Below are 14,986 nucleotides of genomic sequence, written 5' to 3'. Positions count from 1 at the left end.
TAGGTCTGTTCAGGTTTTCTATTTCTTCCTGGTTCAATTTTGGTAGTTGATACATCTCTAGGAATGCACCCATTTCTTCCAGGTTATCTAATTTGCTGGCATAGAGTTGCTCATAATATGTTCTTATAATTGTTTGTATTTCTTGGGTGTTGTTTGTGATCTCTCCTCTTTCATTCATGATTTTGTTGATTTGGGTCATTTCTCTTTTCTTTTTGATAAATCTGGCCAGGGATTTATCAATCTTGTTAATTCTTTCAAAGAACCAGCTCCTAGTTTCGTTGATCTGTTCTACTGTTCTTTTGGTTTCTAGTTCATTGATTTCTGCTCTGATCTTTATTATTTCTCTTCTCCTGCTGGGTTTAGGCTTTATTTGCTGTTCTTTCTCCAGCTCCTTTAGGTGGACAGTTAGGCTGTGTATTTGAGACCTTTCTTGTTTCTTGAGAAAGGCTTGTATTGCTCTATACTTTCCTCTCAGGACTGCCTTTGCTGTATCCCAAAGATTTTGACCAGTTGTGTTTTCATTTTCATTGGTTTCCATGAATTTTTTTAATTCTTCTTTAACTTCCTGGTTGACCTATTCATTCTTTAGTAGGATGCTCTTTAGCCTCCATGTATTTGAGTTCTTTCCGACTTTCCTCTTGGGACTGAGTTCTAGTTTCAAAGCACGGTGGTCTGAAAATATGTAGGGAATAATTCCAATCTTCTGGTATCGGTTGAGACCTGATTTGTGACTTAGGATGTGATCAATTCTGAAGAATGTTCCATGGGCACTAGAGAAGAATGTGTATTCCGTTGCTTTGGAATGGAATGTTCTGAATATGTCTGTGAAGTCCATTTGGTCCAGTGTGTCATTTAAAGTCTTTATTTCCTTGTTGATCTTTTGCTTAGATGATCTGTCCATTTCAGTCAGGGAGGTGTTAAAGTCCCCCAGTATTATTGTATTGTTGTCAATGTGTTTCTTTGCTTTTGTTATTAATTGCCTTATATAATTGGCTGCTCGCATGTTAGGGGCATAGATATTTACAATTTTAGATCTTCTTTTTGGATAGACTCTTTAAGTAGGATATAGTGTCCTTCTTCATCTCTTATTACAGTCTTTGTTTTGAAATCTAATTTGTCTGATATAAGGATTGCCACCCCAGCTTTCTTTTGGTGTCCATTAGCATGGTCAATGGTTGTCCACCCCCTCACTTTCAATGTGGGGGTGTCTTTGGGTCTAAAATGAGTATCTTGCAGACAGCATATCGATGGGTCTTGTTTTTGAACCCAATCTGATAGCCTGTGTCTTTTGATTGGGGCATTTAGCCCATTTACATTCAGGGTAACTATTGAAAGGTATGAATTTAGTGCCATTGTATTGCCTGTAAGGTGACTGGTACTGTATATTGTCTGTGTTCCTTTCTGATCTATGCTGCTTTTAGGCTCTCTCTTTGCTTAGAGGACCCCTTTCAATATTTCTTGGAGGGCTCGTTTCGTGTTTGCAAATTCCTTTAGTTTTTGTTTGTCCTGGAAGCTTTTTATCTCTCCTTCTATTTTCAATGACAGCCTAGCTGGATATAGTATTCTTGGCTGCATATTTTTCTCGTTTAGTGCTCTGAAGATATCATGCCAGTCCTTTCTGGCCTGCCAGGTCTCTGTGGATAGGTCTGTTGCCAATCTAATATTTCTTTGTAGGTTACATATCTCTTCTCCCAAGCTGCTTTCAGGATTTTCTCTTTTTCTCTGAGACTTGTAAGTTTTACTATTAGATGTCGGGTGTTGACCTGTTTTTATTGATTTTGAGAGGGGTTCTCTTTGCCTCCTGTATTTTGATGCCTGTTTCCTTCCTCGCATTAGGGAAGTCCTCTGCTATAATTTGCTCCAATATACCTTCTGCCCTTCTCTCTCTTCTTCTTCTGGGATCCCAATTATTCTAATGTTGTTTCGTCTTATCATATCGCTTATCTCTCGAATTCTGCCCTCGTGATCCTGTAGTTGTTTCTCTCTCTTTTTCTCAGCCTCTTTATTTTCCATCATTTGGTCTTCTATATCGGTGATTCTCTCTTCTGCCTCATTTATCCTAGCAGTTAGTGCCCCCATATTTGCTTGCACCTCATCAATAGCCTTTTTGATTTCGACTTGGTTAGATTTTAGTTCTTTTATTTCTCCAGAAAGGGTTTCTCTAATAACTTCCATGCTTTTTCCAAGCCCAACTAGTATCTTTAAAGTCATGATTCTGAACTCTAGGTCCGACATCGTATTAATGTCTGTATTGAGTAGGTCCCTGGTAGACGGTACTACCTCTTGTTCTTTTTGCTGAGGTGATTTTTTTCATGTTGTTATTTTGTCCAGAGGAGAATAGATGAATGAGAGAACAAAATGCTAACAGGTTAACAACGTCCCCAGCAAATATACTCTATACAAATCAGAAAAGACCTGAAACCAGGGGAAAAGAAAGGGGAAGAAAGAAAAAAGAAAGAGAGAAAAAAAAAGGAAAAGATAAAAACAAAAACAGAACAGTACAAAAAAAAACCCAGAATATGATCAAATATGATCAGGCTAGTGCATAGATCAGTGTCACACACTGGATTTTGGGCGTATTTTAGTTTGTTAGAAAAAAGTACCTCCTAAAATTTTAAAGAAGAGAGACTTATACATGTACAAAATAAGGGTTGGTACAATGAAGGGATGGAAGATGACTGTAAAGATGAAAATTATAAAAGATTTTATAAAAGGAGTTGATAAGAAGTTGTTTGAAAAAAGAAGATTTTAAAAAAAAGAAAGAAAAGGAAAAAAAAAAGGGAGAATGTGATCAGGCAGGAGACTAGAACAAAGCCATACACTAGTGATTTAGGGTATATTTTGATCTGTTAGAAGAAACTGTATCTCAAAATTTTAAAGAGAGAACAACTTATATATATGCCAAAAATAAGGGTAACTACTCTGAAGGGATAAAATATGACTCTAAAAATGAAAAATAAAAAATGTTTTTTTAAAAAAGGGATTGATAAGATGTTGGTTGAAAAAGGGAAAAAGAAAAATTCAAAAAAAAAAACAGTTAAAAAAATTAACTTTGAAAAACTAATGAATCATGGTAAAAAAGCCATGAATTCTATGTGCAGTATTCCCCTAGCACTGGAGTTCTCCCATTCTCCTTGATCGGTAAACTTGGTCTTGGCTTGCTGCTGTTTGGCCGATCTTCTGGGGGAGGGGCCTGTTGCCGTGGTTCCCAAATGTCTTTGCCGGAGGTGGAATTGCCCCGCCCTTGTCGGTCCGGGCTAAGCAAGCTGCTGGGGTTTGCTCTCAGGAGCTTTTCTTCCCTGCAAGCTCTCAGTACAGCTTTGGAGGACCAGGGTGAAAATGGTGGCCTCCCAATCTCCACCCGGAGGAGCCGAGAACTCTGGGCCCTGCTCCCCAGTGCGCCCCCAGAGAAAAGCAGTCACTCCCGTGTCCCCGGTCTCCGGCCGCACTCCGTGCTCACCCGGCCTGTGACCAGGCGTTTCTATCTCTGGCACCCGACCCCGTGTGGAGTCTCCAAACCCAGCAGATCCCTTCGGTGCGCTCCTGCGCCGCTCCTCCCCGGGGAGGAAGGGGAGTCTCCCCGGCTCTGCCGCTTGTTGGGTCCCTGCTGGAGGAGCAGTGGCCCGACTGGGCCGCAGATCACAGTTTATGGCAACCCCGAGCTGAGAGCCCGCACCTGGGCTCCGTCTCTGCAGCCGGCTTCCCCGCTCCGATACCTGGGAGCTCTGCCGCACTCAGGCACCCCCGGTCTTTCTGTGACCCCAAGGGTCCTGAGACCACACTGTCCTGCAAGGGTTCCACCCCCAGCTTAGCCACTGGAGCGATGTCCCTCAGTGGAGCCGACTTCTAGAAGTTCCGATTTCGTGCTCCGCAGCTCTATCACTTGCCAGAAGCGGCCGACGGAGGCCCCTCCCCCGCCGTCTATCCTCCGGAATATCGCCTCGGATTCACTTCTCCGCACGTCCTACCTTCCAGAAAGTGGTCGCTTTTCCATTCAGAAGGTTGTTGCTACTCTCTTCTTCGATCTCCTGTTGAGTTCGTAGGTGTTCAGAATGGTTTGATCCCTATTCAGCTGAATTCCTGAGACCAGACGAAATCCAGGTCTCCTACTCCTCCGCCATCTTGCTCCTCCCTGGCCTCTATGGTTATTTTTAATCTAAAAACTTTTGAAAATCTTCCCCCTGCCCTGGAAGTGGGGAATGGGGGGATCGGAGTGAAGGAGCTTTAACCAAGCAGGCTTGGACCTCAGATTGTGTAAGACTTTGCTGTGTACAAAGCAAATAGGGGTTGAACCTGGCTCGACCTCTTCTCTGAACTCCACTTGGTTGCCCTAAGACCTGGCAGCTCACGGGTCCACCACTCAACTTCAGGTCTGTCAACCAGAGGCTGTTTGTTGGCTCACACTCTGTGTACTTCAGTCCAGGTGGGGAGGAAGTGTCCTCTCATTCTCTCCTGCCCCTTACGCTCTTTTGCTAACCAACCTCTCTCTCTCTCTCATCCCCTCTTATCTCAGCTTACATTCCGGGGTCCACCATTATAATCAGTCCCTTGCGAATACCCCCTACTCCCCTGCCTCACTCTGTGCCCTATTCATCTGGCAAAAGCCCAACTCATCAATGAATCCTACCTTCTACCTCCCACCTTCTCTATGCCTCTATCTGAACAACTAGACATCACAGGAGAAAATCAAGGAATGAAGTTCGCTGGTGTCACTTAAAATTCATGATCAAAAGTCTCAAGACAATCCTCCCACTTTTCTCTAGAAGTCTAGGCTTTGTAGTTCCCAGGTGACTGTTTTGTACTCTCTTCCTCTACTTTTTCTGGGGGTCTGGCCTGTCCTATACTTCACTAAGCAGATAAAAGTGACCAGACATGCCCTACTTTCATTCCCCTAACAAAAAAACTACAAACCTGTGTACATGGCATCCATCTCCTGCTAACCTCCTGTTTCAAAACACGAATTGTCTCCCATCTCACCAAAGACCACTCTCTCCTGCCTCCTCTCATCTCTCAAGGACTTTGGTACTTTACCTACGGCCTTCCTTCCTGCATCCCCAATGTTTCCCCTTCTGCCATGCTATTTCCATCATTACATAAATATAATGTAATAGCATTTATCTTAAAAAAATAACTTAACAGTCCCCCATTAACCTAACAGGCCCCCCCACCAATTCTGCTCTTTTTAGCCAAAATTCCTCCAAATTCCCACACACTCTATTGCACATCTTCCCCTGCTTAAACTTCAGTTCAGTCCAGACTGCTTTCCATTCCCACTTCTTAACCAAAGTCATTTTTGTCAAAGTCATTGTCAATCTGTAAGCCTCCTGGGAGCTTCCCTAGGTGTAACCTGAAGCTGGCCTTCCTATGCAGAGGGCAGGAAGAGACCAAAGAGGCCACCACTCCAGGGTGGAAAGTGGCAATTTTAATAAGCAAAGCGGACCTACTTGGGCAGCAGCAAGACATGGATCCCTGCTGCTAAATCTTCTAAGTTTATAAAGGGGCCTTAGTTGGCTTCAGTCTTGAATACTGCACACAGACACCATTCTCAACACCACATCACCATCTTACGGCCGTGTCCTTGGAGCAGCGTCAGGGAGAAGGAAAGGCAAGTGGGACTCACATTCCACAGATAGGGAAGGGGTGAGGAGCCTCCAATTGCTTGGATCCAGCTCATGGGTCAATCACGGTCATGTCTTCTCAATTACCTTCACCCATCGTCACCTATGACCTTGAAATTCAAGATACTTTTCTATCCTTTTCTTATCCCAGTTGAGCGCCCACTCCTAGAAATGCTTTCTTTCGTTGACTTTCCTCTTACCTCCCCGTCTGACCCTTCTTGGTCTCCTTGGCTGGTTTCAGCTCATCCCCCCAGTATCCTAACCCCCCCAGTATCCTAACCTACAGGGGACACAAAGTCAGCCCTGGACCTTTCCTATGGACGTACTCATCTCAAGGCGTTAAAGGCTGTCTATGTTGGTGGAACCATCTCTATGCTGATGGCTCCCAAATTCATATGTCCCACTTGGGTGGATAGTTCTCATGAGGTCTAGACTGTAATAATATTAACAATAGTAGCAACAGCAAAAATAGCTAAACCCCAACAGTTGACCACATGCCAGTCCTGTTTGAAACGCTTTACGTGATGGAATCATTGATCTTCATCACATTCCTTTGGAGTAGGTACATTGTAATCCTCATTTTATCAAAAGGGGAATGGAGACAGAATGCTTGTGTGTTTTGCAGTCCACAATTGGTAAATAGTAGACCTGGAATTTTAAACTGTGCAATTGATTTTATCTACTAGACAGAAATTTTAATACCTATCCATCCAGCGTGTTTTCATGATATGTTGCTCAAGATAGAAATCTGAACGCCATCCTTGGATCATTTCTTTCTCTCGAGCTCCACATTTAATCTCTTTGGAATTCTTTGTTATTTCAGCTTAAAAAATACATCTTGAATCCAATGATTTCTTTTCATTTCTCCAGCCATGACCTAGTCCAGGGTTTGTCTACGTTGGTACTTCTGACATTTAGGCCTGGATAATTGTTTGGGGGGCTGTCATGTGCATTTTTAGAATGTTTAGCAGCATCCTTGGCCTCACTCTGCCCCCCCGCCATCATGACCATCAAAAATGTCTCCAGACACGACTGCCAAGTGTCCCCTGGAGGACTGAATCGACTAACTGAGTTCAGGTCCTCACCCTTTCCTCACTGAATCACAATGATCTCCTACCTGGACTTCTTCCAATTTTATTTGTATTCTTATTTTGTTGTCCCCCAAAACAAACAGAAAATGGAAATAAGATAATCATTATTCTTGTCTAAAATTCCTACTGCTTTCTTATTGAATTGGGAAAAAAAAGTTTGGAGGTTTATATTTATTTGTATGTTTTCAATCTCCCCTGTAAGACTAGAGGTCCCCTAAAGGCACAGGCCATGCCAGTCTTGTTTACTGGGGTGTTCTTGATGTCCAGCACAAGACCTAGACAGAGCCAGGCACTCAGAGAGGCTGATAAATGCACATCACTTAGAATGGTTGAATAAGTTCAAAGACTTCCCCCAAAACCCCTGATGGTGGAGCACCGTGCAATCTTGGGAATACTGATGTGAGGGAGGGAGGGGCATTTAGCCACAACCAGGAGATTAATCAGAGCTGACATGGTTTGTCTTGGAAAAAAGGAAATCCTAGCTGGGCTACCACTGTGCATTCTCCAGCTGTGAACTAGTCGGTCCCAGGTCAAGCTTATTATTTTTGGCCCCAGTTATCCACCACTGGCTAAGTCCTTGGGTAGCATGGCTTTCCCCCTTTCAGTTTGTGGTTAGTAACTTGGGGGAAGTACCCCATTATCGGTTCTGCTGGGCTCCACAGCCAGGATGTTAGGAAACAGGAATTAAGTACAACTCCCTCGGAGCCATTTCAACAGCTGTGGTTTGTGAGGAAGTCCGCCTCTCCCAGAGCCAGCTTCAGGGTAGAGGAGATGCACAGCAAGGATGGTGCTTGGAGACTTCCTTCTTGGAGCACACTTGAGCATGCCCTGGGGCGCGTGTGCACGCACGCATGCATGTGTGCACACTCAGGCACTTGAAAGTGCATTAGCCATATCTAAAGCTAGGAGGCTCTTTAGGCAATATTTAGTCCCATCTTCTCATTTAATAGGAGGAAGTTTAGGCCCTGAGAAATTTGACTTACCTAATGTCACACAGCTAGTTAGTGAAAGCTGGATTCAAATTAAAGTCAGGTCTCCTTCTAGCATATCCAACAGTCTGGAAGTTTCATTTCAAAATATAACGTGTGTGTGTGTGTGTGTGTGTGTGTGTGTGTTTTCTAATTAAAGAGTAATATGTAGTTGAAGATTCAGAACTGCCATCCTGAATGCTCTGGGTTTGGTTAACCCTCGGAAGAACCACTTGCAGCTTCCCCTCTAAGGGGTAGCACTTGTCAGCACGCACTGCCACAGGAAGCCTATCTCTGGGTGAAATCCCAGCCTTGTCCTCTGACCTCACCTTAACCCTTGAGTCCGTACCCTGTTGATTTCAGCCATGACTAATTAACCACCAGCCGGCCGGCTGCGGTTCCTCCTGCAGCCGATTATCCATGGTCCTGCTTTAGCCGCCTGGTCAATCTCTGCCATGACTAGTTCCCTTCACTACCCTAGTTCTTGTTTGTTCTGAACACATATGAGCCAGGCTCCATACCTGTGGACCCAACCAACCCCTCAGCCCTTTTTATGAAACCTTGCTTATCAGCCCAGAGCGCCCCCCCTTGACCCGTCAAGAGAATGCAAGAGCCCAGACTGACCCCATCTTCCTTGGTTAGCGTCCCCCTTCCCTGGAAATACTGAGAGGAGTGGCCACCACACAGGATCCTAGCTGGTTTGTTTTTATGTTTCATTGACCTGTTTTACAACATATTAAATTTTGTGAGCCACATCAAATTTTTGTTGGAAGTGTCCAAGGGAATGTTAGATATGAGCACATACAATGTATTTACTGTGCCAGAATTTGGCAGAAGAGACCAAATAATGTGAGATATGAACTACACTCTATAGCTAAAAGTGGGTCCTTTGAGATAAGGGTATTTCTTTCCTTTTTTTTTAAATTTAAATTCAATTAGCCAACATTTTGTACATCTCCAGTTTTTGATGCAGTGTTCAATGATTCATCAGCTGCGTACAACACCCAGTGCCCATCACATCACGTGCCCTCTTTCATGCCCATCACCTGGTTACCCCATCCCCCATCCACCTTCCTTTCCGCAACCCTCAGTTTGTTTCCCGGAGTCAAGAGTCTTTCATGGTTTGTCTCCCTCTCTTATTTCTTCGAGATCAGGGTTTTTTTCTTATGTGTAAATCAGACCCTTAAAAGACCTGATTGGAGAGAGAGCTATACAAGAAGTGACTATAGATTTGTGTGTTTTTTGGAGGAGATTGAAATATATGGTGGATGCTCACTATTTTCTTTCTTCCTTCCTTCCTTTTTTTTTTTTTTTTTTTTGGCTCTCCATCTCCCTACTCCTCTTTTGGGGGGATCTCCCCACCCCGATGTGTTTTGTGTTGGTAGAACCCAGTGCCCTACCTCCTCCCATAGAAGCTGCAAGAGGGAACTTCTGAGTTCTGGCAGCGTGGGCTCGTAACCTCCCCTTACCCAATCACATGCTCCTCTGCGGGACATGGAGTCTCTTGATCATGGTGTAGGCTGCAGGGACTCACAGAAATACGTTTATCAGCAGAAATGACAGCAACAGCAGAAGGAGGCAATGCCTACACCACCACTAGTATCCGCAGCATGTCTTGAACAAATTCTTCCTAAGACCTGATCTTGATGGTGCTTAGTATTCCCTGTATCCCCAGAGCTGCTGTGGTTTCTGCATTTCCCCAAGTCTCACTCTCTTGCCCCCCTGGTTTTTCTGTGAACGTCCCTAAACCCTTCCAACAAATGTCTTTTCTGCCTCAGTTCATCCAGAGTTGATTTCTGTGGCTTATGCTCAAGAATTCTGGATCATACAATATAGGGGAGGTGAATTAACCCTCAATTCTCAATGGCACAGTTAAGTCTCTGGGTTTAGAAAAAAAAGAAATAGAAATAAGCAAAAAGCCAGAGAAGTGCCTATATGATCTGTGCTCTCCAAGGGGATGAGAGGAGTTGTGGGCACCGGTGGCTGTTTTCCTCGGATCTGCATGACCACAAAGGTAAAATTAATTGAATGAATGAACGCATGAATGAGTGAAATCATTCTTCAGAACAATTTAACTAATCTTTGAGTTTCCTGCCCAGGTGGAGAACTGGAGTTGGAAATGACTGTTCCTACTACTCTGAATTTTATGATACCATTTACCTAGGGGTCTTCATTGGCAGCACGAATACTCTTACCTGATCACTGTCTTGAGATGCAGAAGAGAACCAGATTCTACAAGTCCTCATTTCCTTCAGCTCTGCTTCCTTCAAATGTTCCGGAAGAATGGCATCAGAAAAGGGATCTGAGGCAGCAACAGACCCTGTTTGGGAGGCAGATGAAGGCAGAAGAGAGATCAATTTGCCTCTGGTTACTTGAATCACTATGACTGCCTAGCACTGGGCTTATGTCATATTCACAGATCACCCCTGAAACAGGCTTCCGCACTACTGGGAAGCTCCTGAGTTAGATGCTAATTCCCAAATATGACTGAACATGTTGCAGAAGGAACATTAGATCATCTGCAGTGCACCATCTGGAGGCCCTGTGGAATGCAAAGTCTTCTTTGAGACCTGGTGACCAGGTAAGCAGACTCCTTGCAGGAACCCTGTCCCAAAGGCAGCCTCCTCTAGCATCATTTCAGGGGCAACACCCCATTTTATTCATAGGGGACATTTTACACACCCTCCTTTTTGTATGTGTTGGTTTGGTTTGTTCTATTTCAGTGATCTTGTAATGAGCATGCATTTCTAATTGTTCTAGATCACACTTTCTCTAAAATCTCAGCCAAGACAAGCAGGACTTCCAGAGGACAAGAAGGCATTTCCTCTTCTGGAAAATGAAGGTGTGGTAGACTACGGAATTTCTCCATAAATTCCTCCAGGAAGGCCAGAGCAGAGCTGTTCATCAGCTTTGAGGAGTTTTAAAGGCACAGGTTGCTTGCTCCACACGCTGTCCCCTGCTTCCCAAATAAAAAGCAATGCACACCTTGGTACAGGGGAAACCTGAGGGCATGAGGGATCAGTGTTGGAAATCAGTAGGGAACAGGCTTGATCTTGACAGTAAGGATGTGGGGGAGTATCCTTAACTAATTCTGAGTCACCAGGAGACCGATTTTCCAGCAGGAGGGGGATCAAAAGAGGTAAGAACACCCAGTTCAAGCTGCTTCAACTTGGGAATATTTAAGAGGGCCAGTCGGATGGATTTTGCCACATAGCATCGTTCTCTTTGTGAACATGCACCCTTCAGATCAGTGTCTTCAAGGAGCTGCCTTGCATGGATCTGATCAAGGGATAAATATACTTGCATTTAACATAAAAATCTGAGAACTTTCATCTTCAACTACTCACATTTAAATCTCTTGCTATTTCTCACGGGGCTGGGAGAACAAGTGTCAAATTCACATAGTTACCCACTTCAGAGAAAATCATGGCTCATTTTTAGGTTATACAGTTCCTGCCCAGGTGGTGACGCTAAGATGGAACTTACTGGGGGTACCGTCTTGTCTTCACAGTCCCATATTCTCGGAGAATCTCTGAGTCTTATTTTAATAGCAGAAGCGTGTTTTCCTCTGTGGACCAGAAGTCTGAGAGGCAGAGAAGGATGGATCCTGAAGGGTCCTAGTTCCTTAAGCTCTGCTTTCTTCAGACTTTTGGGAGGGTAGTCATCAGAGGAGGGATGGGCAGTGAGAGGGTATTGGGAAGATGAGAAGGGAATCCCCCATCATGATTCTGTTTACGTACGTGGTGGCCCAGACTCACAGAGATCTGGGTAGAGACAAGGGTGAAATAAGACTGTGTTTTGGAAACTGTGGTAAGCAGGAGGCAATGAGTCAGTGCTTACTATCCCCAGAAAGTGATATTGCTCACTGGGGAGGCTTCAGGGCAAAGCCTGTACATGTATCTGGAGGTGGAGTTGGAAAAGCAGATTGGCACCCAGGAATTTGGAGGGAAAGGTGTGGGGAAGAGAGACTGTAAGTGAACAAAACGGGGGTGGGGGGGGAACCACATTGGGGAAATAGTACTGAAAATGGGTCCCCGAGGTGGAAATAGCTGTCAAAACAGAAGCAGAACTGCTGCGTTGTATTGATAGTGAAGGGAGATTTGTAGGTTGTGTGGGAAACCCTCAGGCATTTATTTCATTTTCTTCATGCTTCTAATTTTAATTTCTTTTTAATCCAAAGTGTGTGAATAATTGTGGTTTAGAGCAATGTAGTCTTGGGAACCTTAAGGCTATACTTAATGTCCAAGTTTACGGTCTAGCCAAACATAGCATACCTGGAAACAGTCCTTTATTTATCAGTAGCTAAAATAGAAGCTGAGTCACAGAAGTGACAGAAACACATCTGGGGGCTGTCTCATGCCTCTTCAGTCCCCGGGGTGCTGATGAGCCTGGCCTTTGCCTGCTCAGGCCCTGCAGTCTCCTCTCCACTGACATCCAACCCCCTTGGCCAGAGTCGATACCCCTCACACCGGTCCTTCTCTAGTTGTTGTTCCAGCTATGGGTGACGGTGTGTCCATGATTGACTTTCAGAGTCGAGCTACAGGGCTTTCCAGCAACTAATATGTCAGCAGCTCCCCTCACTGTTCTAAACGTGGATGATTGACTAGAGCTCAGTTTTGAAATAGCCACTTTGCTTAAATTGGGTTTCATCTGTGTTCAAAGGGAAGAAGGGGGAAGAATCCATCTGGTTTGGAAGAAAGACATGTCCCCCTTTCCCACCTTGTAGTTATCAACTACAGTCACTATGTACTTTTTCTACCCCCAAGCCCTAGCCCTGGAACAGAGGAAGGAATAGGCTAGGTTGGAGGGTACCACTCACTATCTCAGTGGCTCAGAGGCCATTAAAAATAGTGGGGTGGATTCACATCTGTAAGCAGTGGTGGGTCATCCCCTCATTTCCCACACATTCTTGCTATCATAGACAAGACTGTGAGAATGCTCCAGTGTAAGGTGTGCCTGCACCAGGGGAAATAAAGAGAACCCCTTGGGGGCAAGAAGGAAAATATTAGAGCCTCTATTATATTTATTTTAAATTTTCTACTTGTGTGTGTCTGGTACAAAGTGCATTATATATTCGTATATTGGTAAATTTATTCTCTCTATCTATCATCTATCTATGTCATCTGTCATCCAGCTATCCATCCTGTCAGGAGGTACCTTGAGCAGCATTTTGGAAGTACACATTCCTGGGAGGTTCTATTTCAGTAGGTTTCAGGGGAGGCCGAGGAAACTGTAGTTATCTGATTCATTTATTTTCATTAAGGAACCTTTCCTTAAATGTCACCCTACACGAAATCCTAACAGGTACAACAGATAAAGATGGCACCCCTCTTCTGAAGGAGACTGGAGGCAAGGATGGGGGATGGCCCAACCTTCCTTTTATTCCACCTGCCCTCTGCTCTCCTTGGTCTGCATAAACTCTCACTTGGAAAGCACCATGATAGCTTCTGAAAGATGAATCTTTGGAGGTCAAGTGTTCCATGTTTGAAACTGGACTAACAGAACATGGCCCCACATTCTCAGGTTGGATGTGGTAGCTGGGTCCTCAGTCTCTTCTTCATGCCACGTGCTAAACACTCCCGCCGAGCCCAGGCTTAAGTAAAGGGACAGACACTTAGAATAGACTCCTTCCTGAGGTGCCTTCCCCAGGCCGCTTTCCACCATCCCATGACTGCTTTGTCTTTCTTAGCACAGGGACTTCCCTCAGTACTCACGGACTCACGAGTGTGCACGGTCATCGCAGAGGATGACCAGCTTGCTGCAGCAAGCATTTCTCTGATCTTTCAGATTTGCAATGCACTCCCTCTGCAGAAGGAGATTCTGCTTAAATAAAACACAGTCCCACATCCTAGGGGCACCTCACCTTTCAGCTGATTCAATTATGCTCATGTATGGTTATAATTTCCTTTCTAATTTTGCTGGTGTAGAGATGGCCTATTTCCCAAGGGCAATTCACACTGTCATTTATAGAGTTATGTTGTCTTCATGAATAACCATAAGAGGCAAAATTGCCTCACAGAATTAGGGGGAAAGGTGCGGTATGGCAGATACAGATACACTACCCAGATCCGCCTTCAAGAAAGGGCTCACTGCCCAGCTACTGGGAGGGTAGCTAGCTCACAGCCTCCTCTGTGAACAACCTTTGAGCCAAAGCCACACTCTGTCCTGAGTGGCCCCAGCCAATAAATGAACAGGGCCGTAGAACAGAGACTTGGCCATTTCTACCTGATGATGACTTGGATCCAACAGTTGATCTTGCTCTGGAGCAACATTTTGGGCCAACAGAGACAGTATCCTGATCAGGTGGCTTCCTCATGACCATTCCTGTTTCCTCACATTTTCTCATGGGTGCTACTGCCCCCCAAACCTTATGCACTCCTAATTCTGTCTTAGCATTTTCTTCCCAGAGAATCAGGGGCTGGGGGGTGGGGGAAGGAAGAGGCAATGAGAAGCAAATACAGATTGCAACATTCTCTTAGATTCCTTAAGTCTACAGCTCCCATCCCCTGGGTGTGAATAGCCCCTGGGGAGGTTCAGAGTTATTGCCAGGGGTTGGCAAATATACACACATGCTTGTGGCATGAATACATCATATGTTTAAATATTTTGAATAATATATGTGTTATTTTTCAAATATATGAATAACAATTCACCAAAACTTACTTTCTTAAATAGTGCATTTTTAGATCACTGGACACCAAAAGTTACACACACACAAATCAAGGGAAAGTTTTTGCACTGCAGAGGAGTCCTCGTGCAAAGGGCTGAGAAATACTGTTTTAGATGATGTGGCCCATCTTAACTGGGAATTTCTCATATAACTTCTAAGTAAACTTTGAGAAATCTGCCTGATGCTCCAGTCAAGCAGCTCTAGTTTGACAAATATTGATAGCTGAGGGGTGCGAGAATGGCCGATTTTAAAAGGGAACGGGATGTCGTGTGGCCTTTTGTACAATCTCAAGCCTCCTAAAAATGTGCTTATGTACTGTCAACCTGGGATCTTGATCCTCCTGTTTACAGAGACAACCAAGCAAAAAGTGTCTGGCTTGGGTTAAACATTTCTGTTTGTTTGGGGACAAATCACCATGCCTTTACACACAGTAGTTATCTTTAGAGAACAGGTACCATGCAACTAGGGATTGCCGTTTGGGTAAGATCTTACATCTGCAAAAGACCAGCCATCCCGTCCTACACAGACTACGGAGACTCACTCTGTGAAAGGAGAACAGCTCGTCCGAAGTCACACAGGTAAGTGACACGCATCTTTCTTTCTTTCTTTCTTTCTTTCTTTCTTTCTTTCTTTCTTTCT

At 44.4% G+C, this 14,986-nt stretch overlaps 1 long non-coding RNA gene across 7 annotated transcripts in view; it reads right to left on the bottom strand.

Moving 5' to 3' along the window:
- The window catches only part of LOC112829149 (uncharacterized), an 88,463-nt gene that overhangs the window by 23,881 nt on the left and 49,596 nt on the right, over positions 1-14,986 (bottom strand). For 6 of the 7 annotated variants that reach the window (XR_012381834.1, XR_012381832.1, XR_012381837.1 and 3 more), the window contains 2 exons: positions 9,873-9,997; positions 9,147-9,197 (listed from right to left, as the gene is read on the bottom strand). This is a non-coding gene — a long non-coding RNA (uncharacterized lncRNA). The remainder of the gene's footprint in view (positions 1-9,146; positions 9,198-9,872; positions 9,998-14,986) is intronic. The other variant, XR_012381833.1, reaches the window with a different exon arrangement.

The sequence above is a fragment of the Callorhinus ursinus genome, unplaced genomic scaffold, assembly GCF_003265705.2.
Source record: "Callorhinus ursinus isolate GAN/ISIS: 27379988/994484 unplaced genomic scaffold, GSC_fseal_2.0 scaffold21, whole genome shotgun sequence".
NCBI lineage: Eukaryota > Metazoa > Chordata > Mammalia > Carnivora > Otariidae > Callorhinus > Callorhinus ursinus.
This window is presented reverse-complemented; position numbering and strand designations above follow the sequence as displayed.